Source organism: Micromys minutus (assembly GCF_963924665.1).
Source record: "Micromys minutus genome assembly, chromosome: 19".
NCBI lineage: Eukaryota > Metazoa > Chordata > Mammalia > Rodentia > Muridae > Micromys > Micromys minutus.
The window spans coordinates 2505690-2523171 of NC_137954.1; positions in this window are offsets into that span (position 1 = coordinate 2505690).

The following is a 17482-nucleotide window of genomic DNA, read 5'->3' on the forward strand; positions in this document are numbered from 1 at the left end:
ACCTTTCTCTTCTCCCTTATTTATCTGTGGTGAGTAGAAGTCAAAGAGAGGTCCAAGGCAGCAGGAAGCATCTCTTTTGCAAGCAAGAGGCAGAGTAGATTCCACATCCATTCACCTGACTGTGCTTTTCTATTTTGAAGGCCAGAACAGAGACAGGGGTAGGTTGGGGGGGGGGGGCAGAGAAACAAATAGTGTCGTCTCCTGATATTTCCTGTATAAATGATAAAAGCATCTGTTGGCTCTCATCTTTGGTAGAACCTTATCTCCATTCTCCAAGCTTCCTCGGAGACATTTCTTAAGTTGGACTTGAATGATGAACAAGCAGAGATACGATATATAAAATCACATCCATTCCTCAGTACCACAGCACCAGGTAATGGTACTGTGAACATTTCTGGGGCAAGATGGTCTGATGCTGGTCTTCCCGGGTCACTGTATTCAGCCACTAAGTCTTCATCAGAAGGGGACAATCTTGTAAAAAGAGTTTAATAGCCAAAGTATCTCAAGCCTGATTGTGATGACTGTGCTCCCTCTACTGATGTGTGCAAGCATCGCAACGTGCAAACACCAGATTCTTACCATTGGCTGGAACTCTGTCAGAGGTGGTGCTGTTTGCCTAATCACACTGCACTGCTGTGCTCAGTTCCTCAGCGCTCGCAATCGCCTATGCGTTGGAAATAGACTTTTCCCAGCTTAGTGAGAGTTTCTCTTGTGGTGATAAAACACCATGACCGAAAGCAACTTGGGGAGGAAATGATTTATACCAGCTCATAGCTCCAAATCACAGCCCATCATGAAAGGAACTCAGGACAGGAACCTGGAGGCAGGGATGAATAAGAAACCACGAAGGAGTGTGGCTTTCTGGCTTGCTTCCTATGGCTTGCTTAAGCCTGCTTTCTTATACAACTCAGGACCACCTTCACAGGGCCTTCCCACAACAGTCATTACAGGAGACTGTCCAACAGGTTCCCAAATGACTAGCTTGTGTCAAGTTAACAACAACAACTCAACCCACCAGCACTCTTAAGCAAATGCATACACTTAAAAATGCCCAGCATACTATGAGGACAGACACCTTGTAAAAAAGAATGTCAAAATATTTGTCAGTTTGTCCGGCTGCCAAGGCATCATGTGTGCTGTCCACAGCAAGCTGCCAGAGCTGAAGCACAACTTGAAAGAGCAGACAAGACTCTTCCCCAAAACTTGTTTGTCTGGCCAGTTTAAACACTCCTCGGTCTCCTAACATGTTGTCATGTATGTATTCATATGTGAGTCTGACGCTGAGCTGGATGTTTAAGAGAATCGGGAGTAAATATGGTCTTTCTTCCTGTCTCAGTGTCCTGTGCCTGGAATGCATCTGGTGTTTGTTAGCTGTCCAGTAAAGAGGGAAGGGCTGGTAGAGAGCACAGTTCCATCCTTCTTGAAGAAGACGTCCTAGTGACATGCCCTGTCTGGGTTCCTCATTCCCACAAGACTGCTACTGCCATTAAGATTTATAATTTACAAATAGCCGGGCAAAGTCATTAGGATCATTGCATAATATCCCAAACTGAGGTAGTTTTCCTCCTCCTCCCTCTGAAATGCTTAAGCAAGGAAGGTATTTTTATTTAAGAATCTATCGGGCACTGGGGAAGTTAGCCATCATTGGGTACAGCATCTACTGGAATGGAATCCCAGGTGGGACACATGAATGCACATCTGGAATTCCAATGGTTTTAGGGTGAGAGAAAGGTGGAAGCAAGAGAACCCATAGGCCAGTTAGACTGCTGTACACAGCAGTGAGCAAGGAAAGACCCTGCCTCAAACAAAGTGAGAGGATTAACATACAAGATTGTCCTTTGACCTCTACCTGCATGGGCCACATATGCATCAGATGGTATATGTGAGCCTGCTCTCACACATAAAAAATACACATGCATCATATACACCACACACACACAACACACACACACACACACACACACAACTTCAATTAACTAGCATAAGTAGGAGAAAGAGATATTTACCAAACTCCACCCTAAATCTTACATAGAAATGATAAAGGAGAGAGAAAAATAAAACAGTCTGAGACTCACAAATGAAAGGGACACCATCGAAAAGATTCCTAGTGGGGGGACTGAATGGCCAATGACAAATGATCCCCATTGAACTGTGTCCCTGTTGCCAATTCCTCTCTAGTGACCATGGTTTAAGGAAAATGAAAACCTTTTAAAGAAGGTGGAGACAGGGATTCCAGGAGGTTTGCTGGCCAGCTACTCTGCCTTATATTGCAAAGATCAGGCCAATGACAGACCCTGTCTCAAATACGAGGTGGAAGGCACCTGAGGAATGGTACCCAAGATTGTCCTCTGACTCCTAAACTCATATGCACAAACATGCCCATGTACCCACTCATAGGAACACACTTGTATACACACATGCACGTTTTTCCATTTCCTCAATGTAAAATCCTATACATAGATTTATGTCAAATTATTTCTCTTGTGAGAAAAAAAATGGCACCATTAAAATTCTAAATTCTAATTGTTCACTGTAATGAGCTTTTGTGCACTAATTTATACTCTGTCATGTAGCTAAACTCTCACATTCCAGGAGTTATTTATTTTTAATTCTTTGAGAATGTCTGCATGCACAGTCATATTTTCTGTTGATAAAGATTATTTTATCCATTCTAATGTATGTTTCTTTTATTAATTTTTTTTGTCTTACTGCTGTTGCCCTGTCTTCGACTAGTAACTATGCTAACTGTAGGTTTTGAATATATACTTAACTGGAACAGCAAAGCTACCTCTGTAGATATTTTTGACAATTTTTATCATGAATAAATGTGTAAGATTATCATCATCTACTGATATGACTGGGTTTGAATGAGAGTGGCCTCCATGTTTGAATGCCTGGTCTCTAGTTGGTAGAACTGTTTGGAAAGGATCAGTGGGTGTGCCCTTGTTGGAGGTGTGTCACTGGATCTTAAGAATCCAAAAGATTGTGATTCCTAGTGTCTCTCTCTCTCTACCTTGTAATTATGGATCAAAATGTGATCTCTCGGCTGTTCCTTCTCTTGGCTTAGTGAATAATGGTGTTGAGAATAAACGCCCATGGGGCTGGAGAGATTGCTCAGTGGTTAGAGCACTGACTGCTCTTCCAGAGGTCCTGAGGTCAATTCCCAGCAACCACATGGTGACTCACAACCACCTGTAATGGGATCTGATGCCCTCCTCTGATGAGCAACAATGAACTCACATACGTAAAATAAGTAAATAAATTTTAAAAAAAACAAAATATGAAAAACAAAAAGTGCCCAGTCCAGCCCAGCACAGTGGCACAAGGTGACACCGGCTTTCAATCCCCCAGGACATGGGAGACAGAGGCAGGCAGAGCTATGAGTTGAGGGCCAGCCTGGTCTACATAGTGAGTTCCAGGACAGACGGGACTATAGAGAGACCCTGTCTCAAACAAGACAAACAGCACAGAATAAATGCCCAACAGTTCAAAAGAATTGCTAAAAGGAACTGCAGAGGAAAACATCAGGCGTTTACTGACAATAAAATCGGAGCTTATGGTGTGCAGTCAGTGTGCAGTGTCTAAGCCCAGCTCTATCTGGAGGAAGGTGCTAGGTTCAAGCTTTCTAAAGAGGGCACCGATGCAGGGCTGGAATGTATCCTTAGCCAGATACGTAGTGGTGGTACAGGCCTGTAACCCCAACTCTAGGATGCAAGGTCTCAGGTCTTGGAGATCAAAATGATCCTCAGCTAGTTGGCTGAGGCCAACTTGGGCTCCTTGAGACTTTGTCTAAAAAAAAATTCATCAAGTGGGAATCATTCTGCGTCATGAGAAAAAGAATTTAAATAAAAAGTGTTCTGAAAGCATCGTTATATATAAATTTAGCTAGTGCTGGGATTTCTTCCCCGAGCAAGAGAAAGTTGAGGAGATGAATGGGAATAATACACAAACATCTCCAAATCCCAAGGTAGAGCCATATCTAATTGGATAGGGGTGAATTTCTAATGCCAAGGTACCTCATAGGACGTAGGAGGTTTTGAAAGAAACTCAGTGTCTTCCACCTAATCAATCCCACGTGATTGCCTCCCTAATGGAGTCTATTCCTTGAGGCTATCACTACAGTGAGAGGCAGGAACATTTCTGTACAGGCTACTGTGGGAAAGAAGGCAAGGAAGGGACAGAGGAACTTCGGTCTTACAGCTCCAGAGAACAGAGGAGGTGAGGAATGAAGGATCTGAGTATTTTGATAAATACTCATGTTCAGCACTTGCTCCCTGTGGTCTGACCGTTCAGTGAAATCAATAGCTGGAAACTGAAAGGCCTGGAGGGACAGCTGATGGTGGGGCCCATAGAGCACGATGTCCCCACGGGCGGCAGCCGTCTGAGCTTCAGGGAAACTGCCTGAAGTGTGATTGGTTTTACTACAAAACTTCACTATTGCTAACAGGAGCCTGATGTGGATGCCTCCTGAGAGGCTCTGCCAGAGCCTTACTGATACAGAGGAGGATGCTCACAGCCAACCATTGGACTGAGCACAAGGACCCCAATGGAGGAGTTAGAGAAAGGACTGAAGGAGCTGAAGGAGTTTGCAACCTCATAGGAAGAACAACAATATCAACTAACCAGATCCCCCCCAAGGGCTCCCAGGGACTCAAACACCAACCAAAGAGCACACATGGAGGGACCCATGGCTCCAGCCGCATATGTAGCAGAGAATGGCATTGACTGGCATCAATAAGAAGAGAAGCCCTTGGTCCTGTGAAGGCTCGGTGCCCCAGTGTAAGGGAATGCCCGGGAGGTGAGGTGGGAGTGGGTGGGTTGGACAGGGAGCATCCTCATAGAATCAGGGGAAGAGGGGTTGGAGTTGGGGAACTGGGAACATTTGAAATATAAATACATAAAATATCCAATTAAAAATTTGACCCTTGCATAATGCCATGTAGAGAGCAAGGACTGTGCCTAACCTTTCCCCAAAAGACTTGATATGAGCACCACCCACTCTGAATTCCTTGCTACGCACTGAGATTACAAGAAACTAACATGAGAATTACAGAAAACACTAGAAAGAAAGTGTAGAGTCTCCCTTACATTGGAAAGGCCAATAATAGCTATAAGGTCTGAAACTAAGAGAAACCAGACTAAACTGGATATTTATACCGACGTAGGGTAGGTGGCTCTACAGTATGTAAAAATAATGGATTCCGTCTTAAAAACTGAGAAGACTTGATAGCATGTCCTGTTTTCCCAGAAGTATTTGATTGCATGAAATCAGGTCAGCCATGATCAGCTGTCCTGGATTATGTTCTTCACTGATCTTGTGGGGGCTGCAAAGTCTTGGTTTAATGTAAGATCATTGCTGGGGAGTGGTCTCACACAACGTGAGGAAAGAATATTTAGTAGAAAACCACAATATTAAGAATGAGTGCTCTGTCGCATCCTAAGTATGTGGATGGTGGTCACATTGTCAAAGTCCCTAGTCCTTGGCCAGTCCTGAACACTAGGGGGTGCTACCTTCACGTGGGAAGCAAACAGGCCAGGGCTTTGTTGGGCATTTACCCCTTCAAGTTCTTTCTACATTTGAACAACATGGGTATTATTCTTTGGCTGCTTCTCACCTGTGATCATGTAATGTTTTTTCCTTGTGGTATCATAGAGGTTTTATAGAGATTCCAAGCCGGACCCTACGGACTTGTGGTGTGACTCAAGGCATTGTGTTGGTATATGTACATACATACATACATGCATACACACATACATACATATATACATGCAGGTGAATGTAGGAGGGGAAAAAAATGAAAGAAACAATAGCCATGCCAAATGACTGTGAGAGTTTAATTAACTCTTGGCATTATTGAGCCTGGCCACCTGAGGAACGCCTCTGGTATGACTCATACTTGGGACAGAGCTGAGCTAAGTATTCCCTTAATTTAAGAAAACAAAAATAACAAATGAAAAGTGAAGAAAAACAAAAAACAAAATCCCTGTAAGCCTTATTAGATGTCAGGGATCTCAAATCTGCAAAGGGCGGTGGTGCCAAAGGATGTCTTAGGCCTCGTCTCTCTATCTCTTCATAGCATCGACTACAGCAAATTTCTCCCTTTTAAAATCATCTAGACAAAGATGCTGGAGCCACATCTCAAAGTCTCCTTCCTTAGACGAGTGCCCTCTGGCTTTATCTTACAAATAAGTTGCTGATTTTTCAGTTGTTTGTTTGGGAAGCCTAGAGTCAGTGATGCTGGTTGGTTAGTTGGTTGGTTGGTCTGTCGGTTTGTTACATAGAACTTTTTTTTTTTTTTTAGAAAGTTTTAACATAGCATAGAACTCCAACGCTCCAATTCACTTATAATAGAAACACCACGGCCCCCATGCATAGAATATCAATGCGTAGGAAATTCCGAATGCTGCTATTATGTAAAAAAGATTCACAAAAGAAAGGACTGTGAGAGATCCTAGTAAAATCCCGCAGAGTTATAGGTTTAGGCTCCCTAAAAGATGGCTCCTGGCCTGCTAGTCCCCTCAGGGTAAAGAAGCTTGTCCTGTCTAGCCCTGTCAGAAACATCTGCTTAATGAGCTGTAATGTGAGACTTTGACAAACCAACTGTGCAGTGGTAACTCTACATTGTCCTCTTGCCCAAATTCAATACTGCCCCCATTGTAAACACAAGTCTGGCTTAACTTGGCTTTCCACTAAAAATATTTAAACTAAAACAGAAACTGACATCATAAGGGCAGGCTGAGTTCCCTGTGCTTAGATTTTTGGACCATTTCTATACCACTTCCAGAAATTTCCACCGGATGCTGCTTAATAGCTCTAACAATGGGTTACAGACAGAGATTAACCGGGAAAACCCGATTAAATCATCCAGACAACTGATCTTTCTGCAAAGGTCAGGTTCTCCAGATTGGGACTTTAACACTGTGCTTTGGGCCACGAGCCAAGAGGGACATACAGTGAGTCCCTTGTCTTCCCGCTCAATCCTGTCTGAACACTGAGCTGTTTTAGTTGGCTCTCTCATAGCCCATTTAATGCCTCAAATGGGAACTTCCAAAGATGATGCTTTTTGCCTTGGAGATAGCTGGTGGCAGAAATGCTGTCTAGTGGCAGGCAATTGCCTCTCACAAATGGCCTGCACTAAAGTCAAGGTCCTGTTACCCCTGAGAACACCAGGAGACAAAGCCAACCTGGGAAGAAGAGTGGGACAGCCACCTCTAGCTTTGTGACAACCCTGGCTTGGAGCCCCTATTGTTCCTGCTCTGTTTACTCAGCTGGAGGGATTTACTCAACAGCTCATTGGCGGCAAGCCTGCCTTTCTCACCTCTAGAGAGCGGGCTTGCTAGCAAGTCTTTTGGAGATACATGTCCTTCTGACAGTCTGATTGTAGTTAATTCTAATTTTTCCAGGGTGGGTCTTATGAGGTCTGGGATGTAAGACTAGAACTTTCTGGAAGCGGTTGCCATAGTCTCAATTTATCCTTGGTTTCATCATCAAGAATACACGGGCCTCGGTCGACCAATATACTTTTTTTTTCTTAAATGACCTACACATTGTAACTCATGCGTTCGGATGACCCATCGGGGCACCCAGTCTTGACTACCTTTGCGACGGAGAAGTAAGCCTAGATGACATGAGAAAGCTCTAGAAAGAAAGCAGATTGCTTGCAGAGCAGTTGTAGTCAACCAGGGAGGGGTAGGACTTACTTTACAGAGCACTTGCTGAAGTGGTTGACTTTTCTGCAGGGTAACAGCTGCTTAACATTTCCCGGAGGACTGGGGAAGCATCAGGACACTGGGGAAGAGCAATATGACATTGTTGTTAAATAAAGACCTTGCAGGTTCAACTTTTGTAGCTGGAGAGGAAGTCTTGGCAGTGAGTGAATACAAACATGCAAGATACCAATTTTACGTGAGCCACACCCCCGGCCAGTCTAATATTTTAATCTACTGACAAAAGATCTCACAGATACAGATTAAGGATAGGGTCGTAAGTGCACGGGAGGAAATGATGTTCAAACAAACCCTGGAACCATGGTCAGTCACACTGCAGTAGCTGAAGCAGAGTCAGAGCTAAGGTTGTACCTGGATCAGGGGGCAAAACCTCAGGAAATTACAACGTTCACCTAAGATATTATGTTATCTCCTGTTTACATGTAGAATTTGGGGTGGAAGAGAAGATGATGCCGCCAAGCCTGACAACCAGAGTTTTATCCCTAGGGCCCACATGACAGAAAGAGAGAACCAGCTCCGGCAAGCTGTCCTTTAACATGTGCATGTACATCACAGCATGTGTGTGCCCTCCTGTGTAAACAAACACATACAGAATAAAGAAAGCCATACTTGTAATGTTGAACTGAATTCCCGAGCCTGGGTCCATGGAGACTGTTTAATTCCTTTGAGACAAACAGCTGCCATTGACTACTTTTGATAGGTACAGTATCTTCATTCTCCTTCCAGTAATTCATATCCATGTGTGTATAAGTGTATGCATGTGTGTATGTATGCATGTGTGTGCATGTGTGTGCATGTGTGTGCATGTGTGTGTGTATGCATGTGTGTTTGTATGCATGCCTGTATGTGTGTGCATTCATGTATGTATTGTATGCATGTATTTATTTACTTATTCATTAATTTTTCAAAACAGGGTTTCTCTGTGTAGCTCTGACTGTCCTGGGACTCCCTCTGTAGAGCAGGCTGGCCTTGAACTCAGATCTACCTACCACTGCCTCCCAAGTATTGAGATTAAAGGCATAAGTCACCTCTACTCAGCTCAGTAATTCATTTATTCACTAATATTTTCCAAACATCTTGTTTTATCTTGATTTTTGTGTGTGTACATAGTCAAGTGAGTGCGGAGGCCAGAGGTGTCAATAATGTCTTCCTCCATTTCTCGGCATTACTTTGAGAGTCTTTCTCTGAACCTGGAGCTCCTGGGTTCATCAAGGCTGCTTAGCTGTAAGGCTCTAGGGGGAGTCACCTTTCTGCTTCCCTGGGAGCTGAGATTACACGTGTACACTGCCACACCCCACTCAGCAAACACTTTACTAATTAAACCTTCCCTCCAAGCCTAATTTACCTCAGTCTGGGTGTTTTAAAGGATTGTCTAACTAGGGTGACGATGGATGAAGGGCAGACTCAGGGACACAGGGACACAGAAAGGCTGGGGTCGGGCTCACTGATGGAGCAGCCGCAGCACCCAGTCACTCCGAATGTTTACTATGTAGGTTTAACAGGGGGAGGGGTATTGTTGCATACACTCTTACCTACAAACAAGGAGGCAGGGTTTATGGTGTACAGCTGAACAAGGTGACAGGCTTAGTGGTCTGTCAGGGAGAACTCTTCAAGCCATAACGACCCATGGAGAAAGCCAGGGTGGGCATTTTCTGCACACACATTTGCACTCAGACCAGAGGAAGGGCTTTGTCATCTTCTGATCCTAACCTGGAGAAGGCTTTGCCACTCATGTGGATTTGAGAATTGGTTTTTGAAACGGCTATATCCATATCAAAAACACAGGACTTTGTTTGTTCCCAATATTGAATATTTTACTCACACGTTTAACTGCAATTATACCAAGGGATAAAGGAAGAATGTTAGCTGGTTGATTAGTCCCCACCACGTTCATAGCAGCCTTATTTATAATAGCCAGAAACTGGAAACAACCCACATGTCCTTCAACAAAGGAATGGATACAGAAAATGTGGTACATTTATACAATGGAGTACTACTCAGATATTAAAAACAATGACGTCAGGAAATTCTTAGGCAAATGGATGGAACTAGAAAATCTCATCCTGAGTGAGGTAACTCAGTCACAAAAGAACACACACATGGAATGCACTTACTGATATGTGAGATTTAGGCAAAGAACACCCACAGTACAACTCACAGACCACATGAAACTCAAGAGGAAGGAAGACCAAAGAGTGGATGCTTCAGTCCTACTTAGAAGGGAAACAAAATAATCACAGGAGGAAATACAGGGAAAAAGAGTGGACCAGAGACTAAAGGAAAGGCCATCCAGAGACTGCCCCACTTGGGGATCCATCCCATATACAGACACCAAACCCAGGCACTATTGTTGATGCCAAGAAGCACTTGCTGACAGGAGCCTGATACAGCTGTCTCCTGAGAGCCTCTGCCAGATCCTGACCAGTACAGATGTGGATGCTCAAAGCCAACCATCAGACTCATCACAGGGACCCCAATGAAGGAGTTAGGGGAGGGACTAAAAGAGCTGAAGGGCCTTATCTGGCATCGAAGGGAGGAGAGGCCCTTGATCCTGTGAAGGCTTGATGTCCCAGTGTAGAGGAATGCTAGGGCGGTACCCTCATAGAAGCAGGGGGAGGGGATAAGGGGCTTACAGTGGGGAAACTGACAAAGGGGATAACGTTTGAAATGTAAATTAATAAAATATCCATTAAAAAAAGAAAGCAGGTAGTACTCAGTAGGCGACATGTGACAGAAAGTGTTAGAGGAAGTGTAAAAGTGGGGGTTCAGCGGGGGACTGGGAAGATGAACAACAGGGAGGGCCAGTAGAAACAAAGGCTGCATGAAAAATCCTATGTTTATGGAAACCTATTACTTTGTGTGCTGATACTAAGACAAAATTTAAAGTATACATTAAAAGATTCTCTTTCTCAGTCAGAAGAAAAATACAAATTAAAATTAATTAAATATATTAAAATTAAAAATGTTTGGTAGAAAAAAAGAAAGCATTTTGATCATATCAGCTCTACAAAAGTTATATAAAAAGTATTTCGAAGAACAGTTACAATGTAACTAAGTCCCCACGACCTTTTGCTACTATGAAGATTTAGAGTAAGCTATGATTTTTAAAAGTTAGTAAAAATGTATGTTTAAAATCAGCCATATCAGTTAGAACATGGACTCTTTTGTGCTGTCTTGGATTTGAGTTTTGACAGTTGGGACATATGATTTCCTAAAGTACCAGTTAGCTAGCTGCTGCTCTGCTCAGGTTCAGTAAGCCCTTGCTAAGCCAGTGCCCTGCTCTTATTAACCACAGGAAATGTTACATTGTATAAGCTTTGCTTTGTCATGGTCAGAAATAAACAGATCAAGGCATATGGAGAGAAGATCATTTTATTCTTCCCAGTGTTACTTTTATTTTTACTTTCCTTTTGAGCCTGGAAGCTTATTCTGGGATTGCTGTTATTATGCTATTCTGCAAAAACAGTTCACCAAAGAAACTTCAGAGGGACACTTCCTGCAAGATTTTACATTCCAACAGAATGCTTGTTTTTCGCTCACAAATTTCATGTAAAACCTCTCAGCTAAGCAGTTACTAGACATTTTCCTGACAGATCTGGACAGTTGCCTACAAGATCAAGCAGTGTATGGCTCATTGACTCGTCCATTTATCTAGGTCATTTTACACTATTCAACAGTGAAGATGGCCATAGTAGGGTAAAACCAAGTAAGACGCTAATTTGTGCAAGACAGGTACCTTCCCTTAGCTTTTGTTCCAATTGCTAGAACACACAAACCTGGCTTGCTAAAGCATAGCTCAGTGCAAGGGATGACGTTATTTTCAGGAGACTGGTTGGTGCTTGAGTTTCTGACTACAACCTGGAGAGTGTCTATTGGATGTGGAGAGAAGGGTGGAGCAGGCAGGGAGCAGTGTGATTTCAGCAAAAGCTGGGGAACAGGCAGCAGGAACAATCTTAAGATAATCCTCACAAGATACTGATTATTATCCCCATTTGTAGCTGGAGATGGGGGTGTTCAAGTAAGTTAATCAAGGTCAGGCATTAGTAAAAGGACAAACTTGGGATTTTTAATGCAGTTCAGTTGGATGTGTTAGCACACACACTTAGAAGTAATCAGGAATATGAATTTACATTTGGAATAATAAAAAACCCAGGATAGCAAAAACTATTCTCAACAATAAAAATCTTCCAGGGGAATCACCAAACCTGACCTCAAGCTGTATGACAGATCAATTGTGATAAAAACTGCATGGTATTAGTACAGCGACAGGCAGGTAGATCAATGGAATAGAACTAAAGAACCAGAAATGAACCCACACACCCACGGTCAATTGATCTTTGCAAAGGAGCTAAAAACATTTAATGGAAAAAGGACAGCCTCTTCAACAAATGGTGCTGGTTCAACTGGCAGACAGCATGCAGCAGAATGCAAATCAATCCCTTCTTATCTCATTGTACAAAGCTCAAGTCCAAGTGGATCAAAGACCTTCACATAAAACTCATAGAAACTCATGAAACTCATAGAAAAGAAAGTGGGGAAGAACTTAGAACACATAGGCACAGTGGAAATTTTCCTGAACAGAACTCCAATAACTTATGCTGTAGGATCAAGAATCAACAAATGGGACCTCATGAAATTGCAAAGCTTCTGTAAGGTAGAGGACACTGTCAACAGGACAAAACAGCAGCCAACAGATTGGGAAAAGATCTTTACCAACCCTACATCTGATAGAGGGCTAGTATCCAAAATATACAAAGAACTCATGAAGTTAGACTCGAGAATCAAATAATCTTGTCAAAAAGTGGGGTACAGAGATAAAGACTTCTCAGTTAAGGAATATCAAATGGCTGAGAAGCACCTAAAGAAATATTCAACATCCCTAGACATCAGGGAAATGCAAATCAAAACAACCCTGAGATTCCTCCTTACACCAGTCAGAATAGCTAAGATGAAAAACTCAGGTGACACCAGATGCTGGCAAGAATGTAGAGAAAGAGGAACACTCCTCCACTGTTGGTGGGGTTGTAAACTGGTAAAAAATCACTCTGGAAATCAGTCTGGGGGTTTCTCAGAAAATTAGGGATAGTACTACCTGAGGACCCAGCTATATCACTCCTAGGCATATACCCAAAAAGAAGCTCCAACATCTAACAATGACACGTTTCACCATGTTCATAGCAGCCTTGTTTATAATAGCCAGAAGCTGGAAAGAACCCAGATGTCCTTCAACAGAGGAATGGATAGAGAAATTATGGTACATTGAAGTACTACTCAGCTATTAAAAACAATGACTTCATGAAATTCCTAGGCAAATGGGTGGAACTTGAACTATCATCCTGAGGTAACCCAGTCACAAAAGAACAGTCTTGGTATGTACTCACTGATAAGCAGATATTAGCCCAAAAAGCTCAGAATACCCAAGAAACAATTCACAGAACTTATGAAGCTCAAAGAGAAGGAAGGCCAGAAGGTGGATGCCGCAGTCCTTCTTAGAAGGGAGAACCAAACACTCACTCATGGGAGGAAATAAAGGGACAAATAGAGGAGCAGGGATTGGAGAAAAGATCATCCAGAGACCATCTCATCAGGGGATCTACCCTATATGCAGCCACTAAACCCAAGCACTATTGCTGATGCTAAGTAGTGCTTACTGGCAGAAACATGGTATGGATGCCTCCTCAGAGGCTCTGCCAGAGCCAGACTGATACAGAGGAGGATGCCTGCAGCTACCCATCAGACTGAACATGAGGACCCCCAACAGAGGAGCTGGAGAAAGAACTGTAGGAGCTAAAAGGGTTTGCAACTCCATGGGAAGAACAAAATTATCAACTAACCAAACCCACCACAGCTCCCAGAGACTTAAACACCAACCAATGAGTTTGCACAGAGAGACCCATGGCTCCAGTTGCATATGCAGCAGAGGATAGCAGTGTCTGGCATCAATGGGAGAAGGGGCCTTTGGTCAAGTGAAAGCTTGTTTTCTCAGTGTAAAAGAATACCAAGGCACTGAGGTGGAGAGGGTAGTTGGGAGATGGAGCACCTTCATGGAGGCAATGGGAGAGGGAGGGGGATGGGATTGTGGGAAGGAGATAACATTTGGAAATAGAGCTTCAGCTCCAACGCTGGGAAGGATCCTGGGAACAGAATGGCAATGTAAGTTGTCATTTCCTGCATCCTCTGCCATTCCTCCCTAAGCCCGCAGGAACCTTCAGAAGTTCCTCCGTTTATTCTAGCCTCTGGCAGAACATGAGAGACTCCCCTAACCAGAGCAGAGTAGACATAGGAGGGTGGCAGGAAAGGGGTGTGCAGGGGGAACAGTGACACAGACGGGGCTGTATCCTTAACCATCCTCTTGGATGGATCCCTTCTGAAGGAACCGGAAGTAGCTCATGTGCTCCCACAGAGCCTGGAACAGAGCAGCAGCTCCAGCGGGTTCTGCTCACATGTTACACTCACACCGCTGGAAAATGACAGCCTTTGAATTTACCTGCGAAAGCTCTCATTCCTTACATGGGAAGGGGGTGGGAACCTAGAGTTCTGTTTGAAGGCAAAGATGTTTACATAGCCCATCTATACTCAAGTTTAAAGTGTCCATAATCACGGCTGCAGAGATGAGCCTTCTACAGATGTTTTTATCCTGCATTTTATTGAACACTATTTCAGTAGAGCAAATGCTCTCTTTGAACGCTTTGGTGTGGGTGCCCAATGGGAAAACAAATGAAAGGGAGCTGCATGGGCCAGCAGGAGGAGGAGGGTCTCAAGACATCAGCTCCAGCGCACGTTCCCCTCAGACATTTTCCCTATGCACCTTGGCTTGGAATTACCTATGCCCACAAATTAAGTTTAGAATACTCCGAGTACTTCTACATACCACTTGAACGAATGGGTCCAGGAAACAAACCACGGCCATTTGAGGGGGACAGCTCTGTGTCAGGTGGAATATTAAGGCTGGGCAGGACTCCTCTGAAAACCCAGAGGACCCCTCCCTGTTGTCATGGGTGCTCCTATGACCTACAGGAGACCAGAGCCAATCACAGACCTGGTGACTTATGTGACTAGGGCAAGAGCATCAACCCCTTAGAGAAGCTCTGACTTCTGCCAGAGGACACAGAAACAAATCAGAGGTTGGGTGGGAGATGACCAGGAGAGTTCCTGGTGAAGTCTCGGATGAGCCGCAAAAATAATGAAGTCGTGGAAGATGGCACTCCGTTTCTGGTCATCTGCTTACTCCAGTGTTCCTGCCAGAGGGTAGATAACCTTGGAAGACGATTTCCACTTGCTCAAATATAATCTTACTCTCAGCTTCCCGAGAAAAGCAGGCAGCAGTTTAACATGGAGATTACGCGTTTTCCTGAGGGGAGGGGGTGTTCGGTGGGCACAGAAGCTTTAGCATTAACATCGAAAAGTCCTAAGAAAGCCAGGAAACTGCTCCGTTCTAATGAAACAGGGCAGACTTGGTGTTAGCTGATCTGACACTAGGACCAGGTGGAGACTGCACAGAGAACAAATCCATTCACACACTGTAAGTGTGCTCCTCACGAATCTAGGCAAAGCTTTGCCTCAGACAGCACATGCACACAATGTCTCAGTGCAGAAAGCCAAATGGAAACCCAGGTAAACACACCAACTATTTACAACATGTAGCCAAATATCATTCTAAGTGTTTCTGTTGGGGCATTTTTTTTAACATGTACCATTCAAATCAGATTCTGAAAAAATATTTCCATTATGTAGGTGAACTTCATCCAAATAGATAAAGGCCTAAACAACAACAATAAAAAATAAATAAAAACCAAATGCTGAATTCCTTCTACTCCCACAAAGGGAGTAAGTTTTCTGCCAATAGAGAACTTTCACACTCTAGCTGGACTCCTTTCCTGGGGTCCTCCTGACTCCCCCTCCTCTCTCTCCTTCCCCCTCTTTCTCCCTTCCTCCCCCTCTCTCCTCTCTCTCCCTCCCTCTCTGTCTCCCCTCACTCTCTCTTCCCTCTCCCCTCCCCTTTCTCTTTCCCTTCTCCCTCTCTCTCCTTCCCTCCCCCTCTCTCCTCATTCTCCTTCTTCCTCTCCCTTCCCCTCTCTCTCCTTCCTCCTCTTTCTCCCACTCTTCCCCTCTCCTTTCCTCTCCCTCTCTTCTCTCTCTCCCTCCTTCCCCCTCTCTCCCTCCCTCCCCCTCTCTCCTCATCTCCTCCCTCTCCCTCCCCCTCTCTCCCTCCTTGCTTCTTTTGTCTCCTGTCTCCCCTCTAATCTCTATTTAAGTATATGTACTTTTATATGCATGTATGGAATTAATGGAAAAAAAAACGATTTTTACTAGAAACTAGCCTGCTAAAGCTAGCCTCTAAATGCTTAGAGCAAGTTATTCACAATATTTCAAAATAGCAGCCTGTCACTCAAACATTTGTTGAGTCTTCTTATAGCTCACCACAAATGCGTGTACTTAGAAAACAGAAGTGGGGTGTAAGCCATGTAAAGCTATGCCCTCATAGGTCCCAGGTTAGTTTATCGAATGCTAGCTTGCTGCAGACTGAAAGCTTCTCTGGTCCTGGGTTATTATTTTTACTTTCTTACTCCACAGATGGTCCTTCCTGTGCCGTCTGAGTCCCCATCTGGTGACTTAGGAGCTTAGAGGTTTCCATAAGGAGCAGGGTTTGGGCCCCTTTCTCTTCTTAGGAACGCATCTCAGCTCATGTGAAGCTCATGTGAATCTAGATTCTTTCTGGAGTCTTCCCACTTGGCTGTCCTTGGTTCTCTTGAGAGGAAAAGTTAGCATTTCTTCTTTCATTTACTCTGGACCACTGTTACATGTGTACAAACAGGCTTATACTGTATCATTCTGTAGGTGAAGGCACACACACACACACACACACACACACACACACATGCATGCCTGGTTTTGTTTGGCATGAGCAAAGTATGTAAAAGTCTTTCCTTTTCAGTCTGTTCCTTTCTTGGTGATGCTGCAGCCTTTGGTACAGTTTTTGGAGGGACTTGATGAGCAGCCTCTGCACAGCAGGCGTTGACGCTCCTGCAGAGCACTCGAGATTCTTGGCCAGTTTACACCCTGGGGCAGCACTCCTAGGCTCTTCTTCCTAGACCTCATGTTGGAATCAAGGCCTGGCTCCAGCAGGTTCAGCTCCTGGGTGAGCATTTACTGACAGACAGCTCCTGAATCACCCTACACCCTCATATTAGAGATTCTTTTTCTTGTACTTTATAGATAGAAGGATTCCCAAGAACACTTCTACTGTCTTCTTGGTGACAGAGGCCCCAGGACAGAGTCTGAGGATGAGCATGGTTCTGGCACCACGACTCACCTCTTTGCTAATGGTGTTCTCCTTTTGTAGGCAACATGAAGAAGAGGGAGGTTATATCCATGAAGTCTCACCGACAAGACTGTTGCGGTAAAAATAAAATTTGGTAACCTTTTATCCCACGCTAGTGCCAGCTCCCTTAGAGTCACAAGGCACTGCGGGGCATCTTTATTTTAGCAGCTCTACGCTGCCTCTAAGTACTGGCAGACCCCGGCTTCTTTTGATCCAGGTGGTCCACAACTGCCCCACCATGTTGTTTTCACTCACTTTCCCTTGGTGTGTTGTTGCGAAGCCTTGCACACACAACTCTATGGTAGGCTTTGTGCATCCTGCACAAAGGTCAGTTGGCGAATGGAAGGTCAAAAGTGCAAGTATTATGGGGATGTTGGCTGGGAGGTGTCAGATCCATTTAGGGGATTAAGACAGATCATTTGACTGCCGATT